Source organism: Prionailurus bengalensis, chromosome D1, assembly GCF_016509475.1.
Source record: "Prionailurus bengalensis isolate Pbe53 chromosome D1, Fcat_Pben_1.1_paternal_pri, whole genome shotgun sequence".
Taxonomy (NCBI): Eukaryota; Metazoa; Chordata; class Mammalia; order Carnivora; family Felidae; genus Prionailurus; species Prionailurus bengalensis.
Window position 1 is genome coordinate 41,044,794 of NC_057346.1, and position 21,898 is coordinate 41,066,691.

The window sequence follows — 21,898 nt, forward strand, 5'->3', positions numbered from 1 at the left end:
TAATTTTTTTTTTTTTTACCAAAACATCAATACAAGAAAAAGTCAGAAACCTCATCGTACTAGATGGCAAGAAATTCAAAGTCACTAGGGTTTAACCTGATGTTGTTTGGGTTTTTAAATCCCACTTTTACGCTGTTGCCGCAATTGTTCGTTGGGACAAGATTTCTTGCATTCCGAAGGTTAATTGAGAAATGTACTAGAAGCCTTAAAAAATGCATTTACCTGTCACTTAGAATTACCTGCTAGGCAATTATCCAGTGGAAATAGACAAGTGTACATTTAAAGTACAGTTTAGGGGAGCCCGGGTGGCTCCAACTCTTGGTTTCGGCTCAGGTCATGATCTCATGTTTCGTGGGATTGAGCCCCATGTCACGTTCTGTGCTGACAGCATGGAGCCTGCTTGAGATTCTCTCTCTCCCTCTCTCTCTGCCCTTTCCCACTCACACATGCTCTCTCTGTCTCCCTGTCTCTCTCAAAATAAATAAATAATAAAAAATTACAGTAAAGTTTAAAAGACAAAGGGATTGAAAAGCCACTAACTGCTTATCAAATAGTTTCTAGTGCATTCATATAGTGAAATACTACGCAGCTACTAAAAATAATTCTTTTAAAAATGTATATTTTCAAATATGGTAAGATATAATGCTAAGTGGAAAAAAAGATCATAAAACAATTCATGTGGGGGTATCTGGGCTTCTCAGTCAGTAAGCGTCTGACTCTTGATTTTGGCTCAGGTCACAATCTCGTGGTTTGAGTTAAAGCCCCTTGTCAGGCTCTGTGCTGGCAGAGTGGGGGCTTGCCTGGGATTCTCTCTCTCCCTCTCTCTCCGCCCCCCCCCCTTGCTCTCACTCTCTCTCTCTCTCTCAAAATAAATAAATAAAACATTTTAAAAATCAGTATGTGTGGTTATGATTCTATTATTACTTAAATATCTAAATGCACAATTTCAAATTTACATTTAAAAAGAACTGAGACACGTGGGTGACTCAGCTAAGCACCCAACTCTTGATCTCAGCTCAGGTCATGATCCCAGGGTCGTGGGACTGAGCCCCGAATCGGGCTCCACACTAAGTGCAGAGTCTGCTTGGGATTCTCTCTCTCCCTCTCTCTGCCCTTCCCCTGCTCACGCTCTTTCTCTCTTTCAAAATAAACAAACTTTAAAGAAGTAAAAATAAAAAGGACTAACTCAGTTGTGGGAGCTAGGGGTTTTTGTATTTTCTAATATTTTTCCAATTAATGTTGCTCATCAATGGTCACACAATTACCTTTATAACTGAACTTTTAAAAGAATTCTTATAAGGCATTATCATCTTTTGTTGTGCTGACTTCAAAACTGATCAAGATTTATGCATAATCCAGTACCGTGAGGCTGAATAAAGAAAGCAGAGATGACAATCCCTAAGGAGGTACATAATCTGAGTGATAGCCATGTGTGGACCATGCTACCCAGAACACAGGAGGTAAGAAAGATTTAGTGCCAGAAAAATCTAAATTATATGAGATTTATTTCTTAAAACTAATTTTAAAAATTGCTTCCACTTCATTTCAACAGTCACTATTAAATTTTCATAGTTGCCACAGCCCCATGACTACATAGATTAAGAAATAAAAACACTTCCCTATTTTAACCAATAAAATCTGTCCAGTATTTAAAACAGGGTGGATAAAAGGGCTAATTTAACAAGGAACAGCTAAGTCTATTGACACTCTCACAGCTCCGGTTTCTAGAATCCCCCAATTTGGAGTTCTTCCACCAAGAAACAGCCACTGCGGGACCCTCACATTCTCCTCTGCAGGGAATGTGGAGATAAGAGGGGACGGGAAACGAACGCTTCTGTCCACTCTCTGACTCAGGCACTGTATACGGCATCTCCCCTTTGTTGTGTTTAATCCTTACAACAGCCCTAAGTGGTTTTACCCACCTACGTGTTAGGAAACTGCAGGTTAGAGAAGTTAACCTGCACGGTGGGACCGCTGGCTCCATCAATGTTTCCCAGCAGGTAAGGAGCAGAGCAGGGTCCCAAACGCTGGTTTTTCTTGCTCCTAAAATGTACGCTTTTCCCCATCACATCATCATTCTCTCTAAGTTACCTGTAACCAAGAATTAAGGCCCTCTAGAAGCACTTATGACATAATTTAAATCTGTTGAACTAGTCACCATTCATCATTGATAAAAAAGCATGAAACCCATCTAACGACTCTATTTGGTTATCTCCTTTCTAAACTAGTTACAATTACCAGCTGGCTATCAGCTGAAAAATAGCCCACAGAAATTTAACATCTTAAACTATTATAAATTATTTGTGTAGTTTATAGAACACTTTCCTACCCAGGGTTGGCAAGGCACACGTTATAACACCCTTTTAGTAGATGAGAATATCCGACTTCATTTTCCTGGTAGCAGAGTCTGGATTAGAACCTAAGCCCTCCCCAGACCCCCACAAGGCTTTCTCATCTCTTTTTTTCCAACCCTGCCTTACAGAAGACTCTAAAGCAAATTCCTTGGCATGTATTTTCTTGGTTCTGACTGAGAATGAGATATGATTTGCTGCTATCATCTGCTGAAGCAAGTCGGGAAATAGAGTCGCAAGTAGAAAGAGTGCAGTTTAATACAGGGGTTTCATGGGCAGAATAGACGGTACAAATGAAAAGTAGAAAGACGAGATAACTTTTTATAAAAGGAGAGAAGTTAATTTCACATGCAATGGCTTTGGCTGTCGTCCTTAGGAAATGGTTCACATGCTAAGAGTGAGAAGCAGCGGCTTGGATGCACAAGGCTCAAATGTGGTACCCAGGAGAAATGGAGAGCCCCCTGGGACCAGTGTGATTAGAGCTTCCTCTTCGTGGGGCACACTCATCTGACACCTGGGGTGACAGAGCCCTCTTTAGGGCTCACAGATACAAACCAGGAGAAGCTTTATTAATACCCCATATCACTCAATAGACTCCCTATTTCATCATTGGAGAACGCTCCAAAGTAGGGGAGGTATTTTTAGGTTCACTAGGGACATAACAGAAGGAGATAAGGCCCTTCTAGGGAATGATCTAAGGCCACGTATAGTCTCGCAAACTAGAAAACTGGGGTTACTCCCAATATCTCCAGGGAAATACAAATTCTGTTTCTGCCTCACCTCTCACTCGCTGGTCTGTGCCAAGGGCACAGCTTTTGCTGATGCTTTGCCCATGGAGTCTGGACTCCATGGTCATCAGGGAAGAAAACAGCCCTGATGGTAAATTCAGCTCAAATCAACTTTTCTTAGTCCACTCCCCACCCCCATTTTAAACCCTGACTGAAGAGAGGAGCTGCATTTGTGCACCAATCTATTCACAGCACCCAGCATAGTGCATGCCATGCAGGAGGGCACCATACTGGTTTGCTAAAGAGAGCACTAAGGTACTGATGTAACCAGAGGCCCAGAGGCCTTTATCATGGTCCGTTTCCAAATCCCAGAAAATATGCAGGTCTTAACCTCAGGAAACAGAATCAAGAAATTATATGAACTGAAAGAAGCCTTAAAGATCATCTGATTTGATCTCCTGAGTTAAGAGATGAGGACACTAAGACCCAGAAAGATGAAGAGATTCACTCATACCAGGTCTCAGGACTCCCAGGTTCAGAACTCATCCCAAATGGAAACGTGTGTCAACTGAATTAGTTTTTCTTTGAGTTATGTAACAATCTTAGTGACGAGGTTTATCATCACATGGCAGCGATGGCTGTCTTCTGACACCTTATTAATTTTCCTGGTGCTACTCCCTCCTCTAAGTAGTTAACTGTAAATAAACCTTTAAGTGCCCTGGGGTACAGTTACTTCTACAAACCATTCTGGTAAATCCTTCAAAGCACAGAATGCTGTCATAACATGAAAAAAACATCATTCGATTTCACTATTCGAAAAGTGGTACTTTTGCAGACTGAGTTTTTCTTCCAGCAAAATACACTGCTGCAATGTTTTCCTTATAAAATAGAATCAGTGGTCTTCAATGTGAATAGGAAATACTACAAACCACACTGAAGTGGAACAGTATCACTGCGTGCATAAATCTGGACTGAACTCCAAAAACCTGAGCAGGACTAAGCTTGTCAGATTCCGTTGTTGAAACCAAAATGGGTCATCAGGTTTTGGATCTTTAGTCTTGGGGAAAAAAAATAGTCCTATCTGGCACCAACTGATTTTAAAAAACCCTGCAGTTTTCTGGGGAGCCTGGGTGGCTCAGTCAATTAAGCATCCAACTCTTGATTTCAGTTCAGGTCATGATCTCACAGTTCGTGGGATCAAGCCCCGTGTGTGGCTCTGCTCAGACAGAGTGGAGCCTGCTTGGGATTCTCTCTCTCTCCCTCTCTCTTTGCCCCTCCCCCACTCATGCTCTCTGTCTCAAAAAGAAATAAATAAACATTAAAAAAAAAAACAAAACCCTGCAGTTTTACCCATTGATTTAGACAATAAATGAAGCCTGATAGTGGGGGATTCTGTAAAATTCTGCAAAGTAAACACCAGAATAAGATTCTGGCTTTTTTTTTTTTTTTTTTTTTTTTTTAGCATGCTAAGACAACTGTTAAGCTGTTTCAAAAAAAATAGTACACTTTCCACACTGAAGCCAAGCTATTTGCAAAGCCAATATGATAGTTATGGTATTTTAGATGCTCTGCACATTGATTTATCCTGCTTCTGGATTATTTTAAACAAAGCACTTAGTTCCCAACCTCAGAGCCTATTTTGTACAACTTAGTAACATAATCAATATTTTTTGATATCATCTCCAAAGAAATCATCAGGCCATCAATCTTGGAGACATTTATTTTTCAGAGCAGTCAGATGTGCTGCCCCCCCTGCCCAGTGAGCTCTGAGAGAGCGGATCTTAGCACCGAGACTCGAGACTCGGAAGGGCATGCAGATTTTTCTTTCCAGGGGTGAATAAATGCAAGTGACCCCAAGGGCCAAGAAAGCTCTTACGAGGGCCACGCCTCTGGGAGCGCCTTGACTCAGCACGTGCCACTGATTGCTTTGGTCACCTGGTGAGGCTGTTTTCCTCCAGCATTAAACTGGCCTCCTTAAATAGCTGAGATTTCTGAACAGCAGAAAAGGCACCTTACAAAAACATTCTATTTTCACTCCATCTCTTCTTATCTTACATACTTTGAAAGGGTTTCACTGGCAGACAGAGATAGTGCTTAGGAAATGTGCTAGGAGGGGCTGTAAAACAAAGAGCAAAGTCCGTATCTGCCGGGCTTCCCCTTCACTGCGTCCTGCATGAAGATGATCTGTGTTAGAGCCCGTGACACCCACACAAGGGCTGTATGCACGGTGAGTCCAGAGCACACACTCTGACACCTGACTGCCTGGGTTTGAATCCCAGCTCTACCATTTACTAGCTGTGTAATGTTGGGCAAGTTCTTTAACCTCTCTGTGCCTCGGTTTCTTCTACCCTAAAATCAGAATGATAGTGCCTACCAAATAAGATTTGAGTTAATAAATATAAAGCATCTAAAAAACAGTTCACGTCACATGGTTAAGTATACAACGGTTAGCTATTAAGATCATTAACTAAGGCGGTTTTTAGAGAAGACAAAATCTGTGAGTCACAAGATAGGGATGGGGAGGAGTTTACAATCTCCTCAGACATTTTCTTTTCCAATAGCAAAAGCCACATCAAAGGTAAAGATGTCTTTTCTTTACTAAAAACAAATGATTGCTATAGTAGACCCAAAGGTCAGAGAAACCGGACTTGAATCCAGGCTTTGTCACTTACTGCTGGGGCACATTGGGGTGATACTTAAACCTTTTTAAGTCTCAGCTTCCTTACCTTTAAAATATCGACTATAGCGGCACCTGGGTGGCTCAGTCGTTAAGTGTCCAACTTCGGCTCAGGTCATGATCTCATGGTTTGTGGGTCTGAGCCCCACTTTGGGCTCCATGCAGACAGCTCAGAGCCTGGAGCCTGCAGCCTGTTTCAGATTCTATGTCTCCCTCTCGCTCAGCCCTCCCTCACTCATGCTCTCTCTCTCTCTCTCTCTCTCTCTCTCAAAAATAAATGAACATTAAAAAAATAAAATTGGGGCACCTGGGTGACTCAGTTAAGCGTCTGACTTCAGCTCAGGTCATGATCTCACGGTTCGTGAGTTTGAGCCCCACAGCAGGCTCTGTGCTAACAGCACAGAGCCTGGAGCCTGCTTTGGATTTTGTGTCTCCCTCTCTCTCTTCCCCTCCCCTGCCCATGCTCTGTGTCTCTGTCTTTCAAAAATAAATAAACATTAAATTAAAATAAAATAAAATAAAATAAAATAGTGATTATAAGAGTTTCCACAGTCATGTAACAGGCTTGCAAGAGTGTCTCAGACAGAGTAAATGCTCCATAAACATTAACTGACATTACAATTATTAAGGCGTTCAGAAGCAGGGATACAAAACAGAAAACAAATGAAAACGGGGTTAAGGATAAAGGGTCAAGAGGGAGACTACCCCTGGGGTAGCCCAACCCTCATATGAAAGCCACCCTTTCACAGACCCCAGACTCCCACCCTGTGTTGGGGTCAGTGCCAGAAAAGGCCTGTGCCTGGTGGCACGGGTCAAGGGCTGTTGCCACAGCTCTGTAACATATCCAATGCCTGCGTGTATATTTTAAAAGTCAGGAAACTACAGCTGCATTAGTGAGCTCCTCCTCAGACCTGGCATTTAATTCCTGAGGAGTTCTAGCAGCATTTCTCCTTGCTGTGACGAGTCCCAGAACAGCCAGATACTGCTAAACCCTGTCTTCCAGAGCAGCCTATTCCGACACTGCTCAAATTACCGTCCTCATGGCACTACTTGATGTTCTGGGTCCTTGCTCCTGAAATCAGTTATAGACTGCCTGTATGACACATTTGGGAATAAAGTTTTACTCTCTGGCTGATGCTAATGGCTGCCTGAAGAGAAGAAAAAATGTTTACTCTGTAGTTCTCTTAACACAAACCATTGTGGCTGGAGAGTGCAGAAGAGCATATACTAGGCATTCAGGTCACAAATAATGCATGTCATGCCATTATTCAGATTATATCATGATATATGGAACCAGGGCCATGTAAACTCACTGAGTTTTACAGTCAAAAGGGTCATAAAATTGTCTAGTCCAACACCCTGGTTTTAAAGTGGAGGAAACACACTGCGAGGGGTTAAGTGATTTGGACAGGGTCACACAGCTTGCCAGTAAAAAAGCTTAAATTGGACCTCAGGTCTCTACCGTGAATGTGACTCACTGCTATCGTCCTCCTCCAAGAATACAGGTCTCTATTTGCTCATGTCTACACATTTTACTCATCTTCTTAGATGAAACTAAAATGCTGTCTACTCTATGAAGCAATCCCAGAGATTCCCATTCAAAAGTGAGCTCCAGTTCTAAAGTGGTGTTTCTTAAACTTTAGCAAACATCAGAATCACGGTAGGGCTAGGCTCCACTTCAGAGTTTATGGACCAGTTGGTGAAGAATTTCTAATTGTAGCAAGTTCCCTGGAGATGCTGGTCCCGGGACAACCATACTCTGAGAACCACTGCTCTGAACTTTGCCTGTATTTTACCTAACTGTACCTCTCTGATGGCACTTTCTTCCTTGTATTAAAGTTACTTACGTGTGTCTTTAAATTACATACTGGACAGTTAGCTCCCTCATTTCATCTCCTTCTTGCAGTATCTGTCTAACAAAATGCTTTGAAAAAGGCAAAAATTGGATCAATGTGGAGTGAAATGTGTCTGGTCAGCATACACTGTAACTTCACAACATGCTCCAGGGAGAAGATCAAAATGAGCATTGGACAAATCAGGAATTATGATTATAAAGCTCACAGACCCTGGGTAAATACCTGGTCCACCATTTCCCAAACTGTGTCCCATGATACATTACTTCATGACATGTGAATAGGTGTGCAACTAAAAAAAAAACAGTTTAGGAAATGCATTTTGAGCAAAGGTAAACAGATTGGTTAATTTAGAACTCCTTGGAGTCTTTTGTAAGGTCCAAAATAAATGTTCCCCGTCCCCCATCCTTAGTCACCTCTAATACTTCCCCTGCTTTGCTGTCTCCTTATGAAAGCATAGTGTATGTTGTCTATTTGCACTAGCAGAAGGAAAGTGTCCTGGCACATGGTCAGGATTCATGGTGCACACACAAATATACTATGTAAACTGGGATTGCAAGGGATGTAACATACACAACTTCTAAAATCTATTTCATCATGAATCTCCTCCCCCCATCCCCACAATAGCCACCTGCAGGAGAAAAAAGAGTGTTTTCTGGAATACAGCTGGGGAGACACAGTCCAAGCTAGATACTGTAGCCCAGACAGGTCAAACGGCTGCCTGCAAAGCTTGGGAGGTGGGATGCAATCTGGGGATTCTTCAGACTAGTTCATTATTCTTCCTACACCATATCACAGGGTATGGATTCTCATTTCAAATAAGCTGGGAGTTATCCCTGAAGAAATGGTTTCAATACTTGTTATACAAACACATCTCCGTGTTCCAACTGAAGAATGAGACAACTGTTCCGTGGTTTGCTATGCACTTTTCTTTTCTCATTAAAAAAAAAAAAAAAAAAAAAACATGCCCGCCTGTCTGGCTCGGTCAGTGAAGCATGGGACCCTTGATCTCAGGGTCGAGAGTTCAAGCCCCACAGTGTGCGCAGGGATTACTCAAAAATGAAATCTTTAAAAAAAAAACACACACACACACACAGAATTTTGATAGTCCTATAAACAACAAAGACTGGCATGAGGGGAAGAACCTTTTTAACGTTAAACAATGAACCACATAGCTTCATAGTTTTTGTTATCTATTATCACCAAAGTCAGCGCTGAAAAGCAGTTTGCCAAATCCAAAATACTCTTGAGATGCAAAACCTAAAACCACGTTCATATTTTGCTCCTCCCTGGAAAATCCTGCTTGTCTACTTGAGTCCTAAGTCTAAGCAGAGTTCCCCAAGCAGAAAGAGTATTACATGAACAGGGACACGATATATCACCTTCTGTCAGTCTAAACAAGGACAAAATCCCACACCAAAGCCTCCAGTTGGTTCTGCCAGCCAGCCAAGCAGACCATTACCCAAACCCAACCTTTTTCATTATTATAATACCGTGAATTCTAATTTTTTCCAGTGGTGCAAATCTTTCTATTGTCTAAAAGTGTCTCAGGAGAAAAGTCAATCAGCATGAAACAAGTGTAATTCAAGGTGGCTCTGAGGGAAATGGGAGATTCAGCCACACAGCGGCAGTGTTATGAATACCCTCCTTTATTTTCTCCCCAGGTGCGAGAAATATTTCCATACAACACTGGTTAATGTCAAGTATCATTTCATCAGTAAATGCTTCAAATTCAGGGGTAATTCAACCAGGGGCTATCAGAAGGAAAGATTAGCATGTTGTTCAAGCCTTTTAAAAAATCATTTCTCCCTCTGGAGAAAGAAATTCGTCACGGGGTAAAAGAAAAAAAAATGTATGGAGAGGATATAATTTGCTCCTATGCTTGGCTGTCTGAGAAAATGTTCCAGAAAAATGCACGATTTCAATTTTTCTCTGGTGGGCCTTGCTGACAGAAAGCAAAGGGTAAATACATTAGTATTCGCTTATGCTCAAGATTAAAAAAAAAAAAAAAGAAGTAAAGCAAGGGGGAAAAACACCTTTTCCAAATAACACCGTTTACTATGGAATAACTTCCTGAAAGAGAAAAGAACCCAGATAGTTTCAGATGGAACAATGTCTTTAAGCAGTGTTCATTCCAGTAGTTGGGGGGGGGGGGGCAAAATGCAGGTGAAGGAAAAAGGTGCCCTCGGCTTGCTACATTCTGACACAATCCTCATTTACTGCTGTGCTAAGTCCCTGTGGTCTGTCCTGCCTCCAAGAGTTAACATCCTTTTAGCCATCCCAACTGCCATTCTCCTTTAAAAGTCATTCTCCTTCAAGGAGAAAACAGGAATCAGGAAATCATAACATGGAAGAGCTTCCCTCAGGACCCCCCTTTCCTACTGTGATAAGTGATGGCAATATTAGGGCAAGAAGGAAGCAAAAGAATCTGTGCAAAGGCTGTGGTCGGGGGTGATGTACACAGAGCGTTAGGACCTAAATAAGGTCATGGGGGTATCAGGCTTCCCTTTACCAAAACATATGAACTGCCAAAAGATGTGATAAATGACAAAACATCCTCAAGACTGTGGATGACTTTTGGGAGAATATGATTCCATCCCTAATTTTTCCAAGGTTACACATGGGACCAGCTCTTACTCTGGACAAAGCACATCACAGGCTCCAAAGGGCAGTTCTGGAAATGTCTGTGTGTCTGGCTAAATGTCTCCCCAGAATGTAAGGCAGCAGCACTGAGTTCTATGTATATTATACACAATATAGAATTGCTAAATGGACATAATGAGAAGAGAGATACACACGCAACTCTGAACAACAGGCTAACGCTCTGTGTGTCACGTCACAAAGGCTGGGGAACAGGCAGATAAGGAGGGAGAAAAAGAATACAAGGAATACGTGTGCAGGAAATAAGGAAACAATATATCAGGAAATGGGTGAGAATTGGAAAAGGTATCTCAGGCAGCAATCCTGATAAACTCAAAAGGGAGAAGAGATAACAAAACAGCTTGACATATGGGAAAGGAACACACTATGGAGAGAGGTAGGAATTACATTATAGGAGGAGGCAAAGATTATCTGGAACCAGGCAACAAGAAGCGTTGCCGGGATTTCAAAGAGCTCACGTGTGGGTTAAGAAATGCCGTCTGGAAGTTTGTTGACCGTCCAGAAATCTTGTCAGTCATGTCTCCTCATGTTGCCATCTCCGACAACCATGCCTTAGCAAGCGAGGCGAAAATGCAAATTTGGTCCCTTCAGCTCTCCCGCACTCCCCATTAAGGCTATTTATTACTGACTGATGGTTTATGATGACGTGGCCTGGATTAGTACTCTGTGCTAATGAGACCAGGGTCACAGGTTCAATCCCACAGGGGACAACACATAGGTCCACCCCTTAGAACAGGTCAAACAAGAACAAGTGAGCACCAATGATTCTCCATCTCAACTAAAAAGTCAAGGCTACAGGATCAGGCATCGGTGGGGTCCTGAGGTTCACTTAAGAAAACTTATTTCTTTAGAGGGGCAAGACATTTGCAGACATTTCTGTAGATACGAGATGAAGGAGTTATCAGAGAACCTCCCAGGACCTAGTTAGTAATTCTCAGCATGGCCAACCCAAGCCTCATATACTAGGTCCAGGACAGGCTTGCTCTCCCAAGGAAGCCACAAGTGGATCAAGTGGGAGACTACTCAGCACATCACAGCTGGCCCGACAAGAACTCTGCCCTCCAGAGGCGCTGCCACAAAGGAAAGGAAAAGGCCACGGGCAGAGCCTATCTTTGGAATACCTGCACGTACACACAAACAAGGCTGACCAGGTGAGCTCAGGCTAAGACCTACTAAAGTACTCTCAGCATCTCTGCAAATGCTACCACACTGCAACTGTGAAAGAATTAAGATCCCGGGGAGTGGGTGTGGCTAATGACATGGCTTCCTGAGACACTCCCTCACCCTCCTTCTTGGAATCCCAGTATCATTTTTGAAACTAAAAGCCAGACATGAGAAAGCAGCCAAATGTACTAAGTTCAAAAAGAAAATGAATATGTAAGAACTCAGTGAGTTCAAATCCAGGGCTTTGGAGGCAGAGTAGATCAAAGTTCATGGCCCATGAGGAAAAGGAGAGTGTCACTAAGGTCCAGGTGCTGTCTGGGACGAGAGGACAGTAACCCTACAGCCTCAACCTCCTGACCAGCTGACGCATCACTCTTGCCCTTCTACGGTGTTCCAGTACAACCAACCAGTGACATACTTAAAACCTGAGTAGGTCCTATTCCTGATGAGACACTACAACATCTTCCCTGTTCCTTCAGGATAACAAAGGACCAAACCGTCAACATTTTGAGAAGGTTCTGCCATATTTGGCCCTGAGTTCTTTTCTATCATCTCTCATCACTCTCCTTTCCAGCCGCAGTGGCCTTTCCTCAGTTCCTGGCACTCCACCTCCTGCCTCAGGTGTTTTCTTCACGTTGTTACACCTGAGTTCCGCTCTTTTCCCATCCTGGTTCCCATCACGGAAACACACGCACCCAATTATCTCAGTTGCAATACCCTTCAGGGCGCACCTTTCTGATCCGCAAGATCAGCTATGGCCTCTTGTATGTCCTCACAGCACCCAGAACATTTCCTTCATACACTTACTACCATTTTAATTATTTTAGTAAGACTATTCGATTAATATCTGTTATTCCAAATGGACCATAAACTATCTGAAGGAAGGGACTGTCTCTTACGGTCACCCTTGTTGCTCCACACCAAATGTATTGGTTGGCATATAATAAGTACCCCATAAATATTTGTTATTGGATATACTATAAATGTCTTAGGAAACCCCAGAAAATTTAGAATTAGAGCAGTGATTCTCAATTGTCCTCAATAGATATGTTTTGTTGTCACAATAAGAACAGGTTGCTTGTTGTCTAGTGGCTACAGGCTAGGAATGCTGATAAACATCCTACAAGGCACAAGAGAGCCTCCCAAGCAAAGAATTATCTGGTCTAAAAAGCCAATAACGGGGTGTCTGGGTGGCTCATTCGGCTGAGCGTCCAACTCTTGGTTTTGGCTCAGGTCCTGATCTCAAAGTTTGTGAGTTTGAGCCCAGCATCGGGCTCCAGGCTGGTAGTGTGGAACCTGCTTGGGATTCTCTCTCTTTCCCTCCTGCTGCCTCTCCCAACTCTCTCTCTCACACATGCACACACACTCTCTCTCTCTCTCATTCTCAAAATAAGTAAATAAACATAAAATAAAATAAAATAAAAAAATGCCCATAACGCTGATGTTGCAACTGGATTATAGGAACTAGGGCAACTATATCGAGAAGGGTAGAGCCAAGTATATAGAAAGAAACCTTTCCCAAGGAGCATGGTTCACAGCAGAGACACTGCACAGAGTTGTTCTGCTGCCATTGAGATGGTCCCCAGATGAGCCCCAGGGAGATCAGCTCTGGGTATTGGTGCTGAGAACTGGGCTCCCCTCTGCTAGGGCTAGGATGGCTTCCATTCCCACAATATGAACCTGGCTGCTTTCTGAGCTCCCATCCACAACACAGAATGAAGAAACCTTCACTTTTCAGTGGTGGAGCCATTTGACCTGATTTCTCCAGGAAGTATTCACGTGTGGCAAGGCCATCAGTCACCTTGACAGCTAGAATCCCTGTTTGCTCCCAAGGACTAATGTTCTCCAGTTTTCCACCAACCCGACTTGGATCTCACTCTTTACAGAAGCATTTATTCTGCCAACAAAATCAAGACCCTGCAAGATGGATCTTTCCAGGTCAATAGAGGGCCACCTCTCTAGAGGTTTACATAATTTTCTCTGCATGACTACTAAGACCACAGCCTCCCAAGCATCTGAGCAGCCTCACTTTTCCACGGCTTTGGCGGGGGGACCATTTTACCCTGCAGCACAGTGTACAGGCAGGGCTATCAAACCCTGCCCTGAATGGAGAGACCAAACACACATCCCACAGTTGTACCCCAAGCTACAAGACTCTAAGTAGATTTTCGAACACCCCTTAATATCAACAGCTGGAAACTACTCGAAAGTAAGTGTGATTGTTACCCCCCAACAAGCCTTAAACCAAACATGTGCTCGCAATCCACGTAAACAGGGCTCTCTCTAGTCCACCCCCTGAGTATATGTAGTTAAGAACCAAGTATACTTTGCCACTGATTATGTATTACAAATAAAGAGTTTACACAAGCCTAAGTAAACTGTGAAAGGGGGAAGCAGCCATTCTGAGCATCCACAGCAGATGTTTAGGGACAGCTGTACAGGGAAGCTGACGAGAATTTAGATGAAATTTATTTTAAAGTCCCACATGAGTGAGAGAAGGTTTGTTTAACCTTTACCAAACCATTGCACCTAAGGGGTTCAGATCTGAATTTTCCTTTAGAACAGATTTCTGTCGCTGTGTTTAACATGCCTGTCCCACTACCCCCTCCCCCTTTTTTTAACTAAAGAAAGAAGCCCTAGTGGTTTGACCATTATGAGCAAATGTCATTTCACCATTACAAATGTAAGCCCAGAAGTTTGCTTTTCAATGTCCATGTGTTATTAGCAAATGCCAACAGACAAGAGTAAATATTATTAACAAAGAGTTTAGCCACAGAAAAGTCTGTATGCCAAGCACTTATAAATAAATAAATTCATTCATTCATTCATTCATTCATTCATTCATTCATTCATTCTTGATTCCAAGAATCCACTAGGCTACACTATTGTCCTCAAGAACTTCCTTCTTCCACGTCAGAAAGAAAGATGCTACTTCTCGGCCACATGAGAGTAACCGTACTATCCTCCTATTTCTTCTGTGTTTTCAAGTGAAAGAACAAACGATATGATTAGTGAAAAATTACTTGGATTAAATATCCCTAACCAGAATTTTAGGCAACAAAAGACCTCCCATATAATCTGCATTCAATAGATACTTGCTGACTTGGGAAAGAGGAATGATAGCCAACACAGAATGATTACGCACCACGTTGCCAGACCTTATGCATTGCTGTGTTATCTAAGATAAGTTGACAGCTGGTGTTTCCAGACTTAGGGACGTTAAGAGGAGGGAATTTCAGAAGTAGTTCAGTTCAGCCGCCTTGCTACGGGGGGGTGAAATGTTGGTCGTCAGAATTCAGTACTCATCGCATGGGTTAGCTGATGGCACGGCCAGGATGAGAACACAAGCTCCAGACCAAAATCAACAGTTATAATACTATTATATTTTAAAATGAGTTTTTAGGGGCACCTGGATGGCTCAGTGGGTTAAATGTCCGACTTCAGCCCAGGTCATGATCTCACGGTCCGTGAGTTTGAGCCGCGCATTGAGCTCTGTGCTGACAGCTCAGAGCCTGGAGCCTGCTTCAGATTTTGTGTTTTTCCTCTCTCTCTGCCCTTCCTCTGCTGGCACTCTGTCTCTCCCTTTCCCTCAATAAATAAATAAGTAAATAAATAAATAAATAAGAAAGAAACAAACAAACAAACATTAAAAAACATTTAAAACAAGTTTCTAGAAGTACAGAGAGAATGCTTATGTATCATACTCTCCTAGAATCTTAGATGTAAGCCATAGAGTTTATGACCCTACCTTTCCCACTCAAGTGTTTATTTGGATTCAAAACGCCGCTAAGAAGCAGTCAGGAAACATTATTTGGTAGTTTAAAATTATTTGGCTTCACAACTGAATAGATACTGTTTATTTGTTTTTATAAAAAACGGCAAAAAAAAATCAGCTCTGGTATAGATCATCATAATCCCTCCACTAAGTAAATGTGAAGCTAATGAATAAATTATTTGTATAATTTTGCCCTTCACAGTTCATGTACAGATCACGTAGGCATAACACCATATAGGTACTGTATCAGATCGATCTTCTTTTGAAACGTGGGGTCTACCTCATTTTGGAGATTTTATTTATTTATTTATTCACTTTAATGCTTACTATTTTTGAGAAAGAGCGCAAGCAAGCAGGGGAGGGGCAGAGAGAGAGGGAGACAGAAGATCTGAAGCGGGCTATGTGCTGACAGCAGAGAGCTAGATGCAGGGCTCAAACTCATAAACCTTGAGATCATGACCTGAGCCCAAGTCGGATGCTTAACTGACTGCAGCCACCCAGGCGCCCCTCATTTTGGAGATTTTAGAATGACCTTGCTTAGCTACCTCTTCCTTCTCCACTGATTCAATGTTAGTTTCAGTTCCTCACAACTTTTCTCTATCACATAGTCACAAGTTTCGGTGGCACAGTGTGCCCACTTGATTGTGCACTAGGACCATGCCAAAGCCATCAGCCTACAACTGGAAAACAATGGGAATATACTCAATGCTACTGAACTGTACACGTAAGTAAGATGGTAAATTTTATGTTACTTGTTTTTTATCACAATTTAAAATAATTTTTCTTTTTTTAATTCTTTTTTAATGTTTATTTATTTTTGAGACAGAGAGAGACAGAGCATGAACGGGGGAGGGTCAGAGAGAGAGGGAGTCACAGAATCCGAAGCAGGCTCCAGGCTCTGAGCACAGGCTCTGAGCCTCAGCACAGAGCCCGACGTGGGGCTCGAACTCACAGACGGTGAGATCATGACCTGAGCCGAAGTCGGCCGCCCAACTGACTGAGCCACCCAGGCGCCCCTAAAATAATTTTTCTTAATAAAATATTAGTCTTCTTCAAGGTCAGGGCTTTTATGTTTTTTTTTTTTAGTCCGATTTTACATTCAGCCATACAATGCAGAACATCTTGGATTTTCAGCAGAGCCACAGTCTTTTTGGAGGGGTGGGAGGAGCAGTTATTGTAAACTACACAACTGCAAACAATTACCTTATCAAATCCCAGAAAGTACACAATAACTCCAATACATCACCTTCCATCCATCATCCGATCAATTTCAAAACTCCCCTGCCTGTCAAGCAAACCATAATCAACTACTGAAACCTCAATAAAAAGTTCAAGGAGTAAAACCTTCAATTTCAAGTCGTTTGGGATTTTTGCATACATTCAGTGTCTGAGCAGGGAAGGGGACATTTAGGGACTTTTTGCCTTTTTTTTTTTTTTTTTTTTTTAACAAAAACAAGCATGTAGATCAACAGAAGATGGATCCAGCACGCGGGATGGGAGGAAATAGGCTAAGAGTAACTCTCGGGGATATTCAAAGTAAGCCGGTGACAGAGATGGCTTTGTGTCTAATGTTCCTACCGTGCCGTCCTCAGACTTCCAACATGGTAAGCGCTTCTCCTTTCTAATATATGCAGAGTTCATCAAGATCCTGGCACACAGTCCCTTCAGGATAAGAATTTCCACCAGGTCTAATCAATGGTGAACATACAGGGCAGTCCCTCCAGCTTGACATTCCCTCACATAAGCCTAATTTAATTGTGACCAATTCTTATCTGAGTCAGCTCTTCACTGACAGAAGAGGAGAGCTCTGAACAGGTTTCACAAATGCTCGCCTGGGGCTGTTTCAAAGTCTTCCCATAATTGAAGCAGCTATCTTTTCTCCTCAAGGTGGTGTTTTCATATTCTACCAGGGAAAGAATTATAAGCTAGATATGAATGGTATTATTTGAACAGAGGCTGTGCCCTCCAAACTCATAGAAAGAATCACACCTTTATCAACAGCACTCTCTGGAATCCCTCTACAGATGACTGAAATTAAAAAATGAAGAAAGAAAGAAAATCATAGGCAACAGATGAGCCTCTTAAGTGGGGGTATAAAATGAGTCCTGATAAAAGTGGGTCCCGACAAAGTCACATGGCATTTGCAAAACAGTTCTCATAATCTACCAAATATACCAGTGTTACTTAAGTTATTACTCTCCTGGGTTCATGAAGTAACTCTGAATGAGAAGAAAAGGCAATATATAAATATTGGAATACTGGTCAACTACTTGGCTTAGCGACTCAACTTTCAACCTTAATGTCTTACCAATTAACTGGGGGCAAAATTAAAAGTTTTTCTCAGGGCACCTTAGTAGTTCAGTCAGTTAAGTGTTTGACTTCTGCTCAGGTTATGATCTCACCGGTCATGGGTACGAGTCCCGTGTGGGGCTCTGTGCTGACAAGTCAGAGGCTGGAGCCTGCTTCTGATTCTGTGTCTCCTTCTCTCTCGGCCCCTACCCCGCTCATGCTCTGTCTCTCTCTCTCAAAAATAAACAAACATTAAAAAAAAAAAAAAGGTTTTCTCTCTTTTCACTGTTTTTGAGAGGGAAAAGGGATAAGGGAAAGGTCATGATTAAAGAGATCTTTTACACAGCACCTGGGTAACTCAGTCGGTTAAGGATCTGACTTTGGTTCAGGTGGTGATCGAGCCCAGCATCAGATTCTGTGCTGACAGTGCGAAGCCTGTTTGGATCCTCTGTCTCCCTCTCTCTTTGCCCCTCCCCTTCTCTCTCTCTCTTTCTCTCTCTCTCTCAAAAGTAAACATTAGAAAAAATTTTAAAAATGAGATCTTTAGGAGGAGTATTATTAATGCTCTATGGCTCAAGTGTGTAGAACCTAACTGGAGAGCACTCCGGAACTCTTGCCCTGTCGTCAAAAAATGTCTTTCTGGTGCCTCAGTGGAGAAAAAAAGACCGCTACATTAAGACATATATTTAGAGGTAGAAGTAAGGAGGCTGATAATCTGAACACAAAGTTGGAAAGAAACTTTCATGGTTCCCCTCATCTTTGATACTCCAAGATGAGAAGCTGGAGAATGCTGATTATGTTCCAGGACTTGTGGCTCCAAATTCCCCACCAGATAAGGGGATTGGGAGAAAAAAAAAATCCATATAAAGAGGAGGAGGAGAGGTATAGAGGTGACAGCCAAACACTGAGCACTTACTACCCCTCTCTCCTGGCCACTGGCCACCAGTGCCAGCTGCTGCCTCACTGGATGGCTTCACTCTTTTAATAGAACTTCAATGATTCAGGTAAGTCAAATGCTGATTAATAGAAACATAACATTGATTATATGATCTAATGAGAACCTAAAATGCAGAGAAATCACTGTTACAGTAAATACTTATAACTCTACAAAGGCTGCAGCTCAACCGGTGGTGCCGAAGTCCAAACACCCTTGACATGTTTCTGCGTTGAATGACTTTCATCAGCTATTGGACCTCTTCAGACCTCCCCGCTATTTACACTTTAAGTATCTATCCTTCAATTTTGCTTATTTTCAGCTCAATTTCCAGTTATTATACTATAAAAAAAATGACTCTTGAGTTTGGGGCATGACCTAAGAACCATTAATTAGCTAAAACTCCCATTTCTTTTATAATGAAATCATTTAAACCCCACCGTTATTAAGTACACTGGTGCAGCAACTCAACTTAATTCAACATTTGTGAACCACCTAGCAGAGATCAACTTCAAGGAAAACATGGAACAGAACATGGCAAGTAATACAGAGTAAGGATAAAATGGATTAGGGGGATGCAGAGGGGCTGCTAATTGCCGTGCAGGTGTAGGAAAACAGAGAAACATCATGGACAAGGAGGCGTTTAATAATATTTTACTGAGTGCCTAATAAATGCCAGGCATTATGGTCATGTATGCCTCACCTATATTATTTTATTTAATTCTTACAATAAATTCATGAAGTATCACCATGTCCATTTTACAGATGGGGTAACTGAGGTTTGAAGAATTCAAGGTTCTTGCCCATGTTCTCACTTACGGCACAGCTACAATTTCCAAACTGAGTGTGTCTGACTTCAATGCCCAGGCTGTCACCCATCACAGCATTATACACTCATCTGGGGTGGGTCACAGGAGGCAGAAAAAATTCAAATGACTGATTGGAATCTTTTTGGCTCCAACCCCAGAGGAAACGAAAGAAGCAAAACACAGATGACACAGATGTGGGAAAGTGTGTGGCCACTGAATCACTGACCCAGGTTAGCAGGGCTGAAGGCATCATGAAGAGATAATGAGGAAAGAAATATATATATGAGGAAAGAAAAAAAAGAAAAAAATATATATATATATTCAAAGGTAGGTCTTCAAACCTTAAATCAACCTAAAGACCATGAACTTTAACTCACAGGCAATTGTGGAACCCGCTCCCTGCCCTGTTTTGTTGACCATGGAAGACTCATGATGGAAGAACCGCTTCAGGAAAATTATAGCTTTGTAGCTAGTGCTTGAGGGATACAACTGAGGGAATAGATACATAAGGGGCAAGGAGGTCTGATAAGGAACACAAGTTAGGAACAGACTAGCTTAAGAAAACAGAATGGCCTTTTGTCAAGTTAATTCATCTCACCTTTAGTATTTTAAATATGCATTATTGTTTAATGTATTATTTTTCCATTTACCAATCCCCCTTGTTATATTTCAATACTATCTTTGTTCAACAAATTAAGGAATGACTGGATCTGAGAAGTACAGGAGAGAAAACTCCATTTTATTAAGGCGCTGTTCAAATTCACTTTTTTATTCACTTAGTTTTCACTATATTATTAATTTTACAAAGCCAAAACAAGAAGGTTAGCATCTCACTAGTGGAGTATCTCAGCCCATAATCAAGGCAAAAACGTGAGGATGCCATTTTTATAGCCACTTTGGTTCAAAAGAACATCAGCTGCTTCTAAAGCCTTGTGACAGAGACTTTAATAAGGAGGGGTTTACTGCTAAAATAACACTCTGCACCTGCCCTGGGGGGCAATGTCCACTGCTATTTTACCATTATCTGCATTTCATATGCCTCTGCCACAAGCTTTTATTTTGTTAAACAAACTAGAATATATGACCTGCCTGAAAAGAAAATATTTATTCAGATCAGAGAAGGACTTCTAATATCTGAGAGAGGTTTCGAAGGAACTCTCATTTAGAAAAAAAGAGAAGAAAGAAAACATACCTTATGTGCACTGCATTTCATTATCCATTCAACCATAGATAATGTTTAACTGGGCAACAGGAGTGCTAAATAATGTTAAATTACTCATGATCTACTACATCTAGAGATAAGCTGAAAACTTATCTCAAATAGCACTCCTAAGTATACATTTTATCTGACACGATAAAGTATTTTATTATAGGCTTTAGTTTCTTAACATTTATTTACACAAGTGTGTATAGCATTCAATAACAGCATCTGAGAAGCTGTAAATATAGTTGGAGATGTTTAAACACACACACACACACACACACACACACACACACACACACATACACACACTCACTCCTGTCAGTCCCACTAACAAGAAATTCCTTACTTTACTACATTACAATAATTTGCAAACTAAAGTCAATGGAAACTCATTAAAATACTTCACATTATTCAATATTTGCTATGTTTATCAGATATTTAAAGCCCTCTTCCAAAAGTGCTAATGTTCTCAAAATAAAACAATTACACATTTTTGGAGGCATAATAGCTACATTCAAATGAATATTTACTGAAATAAATAACAATGAAGCAATAAAGTATTCCATTTATTTGCATATTTTTGTCCAATACCCAATGTCATGTCCTTACAGTTTATCATAAACCTCAGAAAAGCAGGAGCTGAAGAAACTGAATTTGGAAAGTAAATGTGACTTGTATCGTGCTCGCCTTGTGACCCTGGACAACACATTTTAACTCTCGTTTGTTTATTTTTGCTTTTGTTGCCTTTGTTTTTGGAGCCAGGTCCAAAAAAATCATCACCAAGACCAATGTCAAGTTTATTGCCTATGTTTTCTACATCAAGCTAAAAAGCTTCTGCACAGCAAAGAAAACCATCAACAAAATTAAAAATCAACCTACTGATTAAAAGAAAACATTTGCAAATCATATATATGATAAGGGGTTAATAACCAAAGTATGTAAAAATTCATAAAACTCAATAACAAAAATTAGATCAAAAAACAGGCAGAGGACCTAACTAAGCATTTTTCCAAAGCAAACCTACAGTTGCCCAACAGGCACATAAAAAAATGTTAAACATCACTAAAGAAATGCAACACAAAACCACAATGAGATACCACCTGTCAGAGGGGCTATCAAAACAACAACAACACCACCACAAGAAATAACAAGGATTGGGGAGGATGTGGAGAATAGAGCACTGTTGGTGGGAATGTAAATTGGTACAGCCACAATGGAAAACAGCAAGGCAGTTCTTCAAAAAATTTAAAACAGTACTACCATATAACCCAGCAACTCGACTGCTAGGTATTTGTCTAAAGAAAATGACAACACTAATTCAAAAAGATATGTTCACTATGTTCACTGCTTCATTATCATAATAGCCAAGATATTGAAACAAAGTGTCCCTTGATGAATAAATGGATAAAGAAGATGTGATACACACACATACTACGGAATATTACTCAGCCAT

General features: G+C 41.4%; 1 protein-coding gene across 3 annotated transcripts in view; it reads right to left on the bottom strand.

Annotated features, from left to right (window-relative positions):
- The window catches only part of FAT3 (FAT atypical cadherin 3), a 669,639-nt gene that overhangs the window by 522,416 nt on the left and 125,325 nt on the right, over nt 1-21,898 (bottom strand). The gene's annotated exons all lie outside the window — the stretch shown is intronic.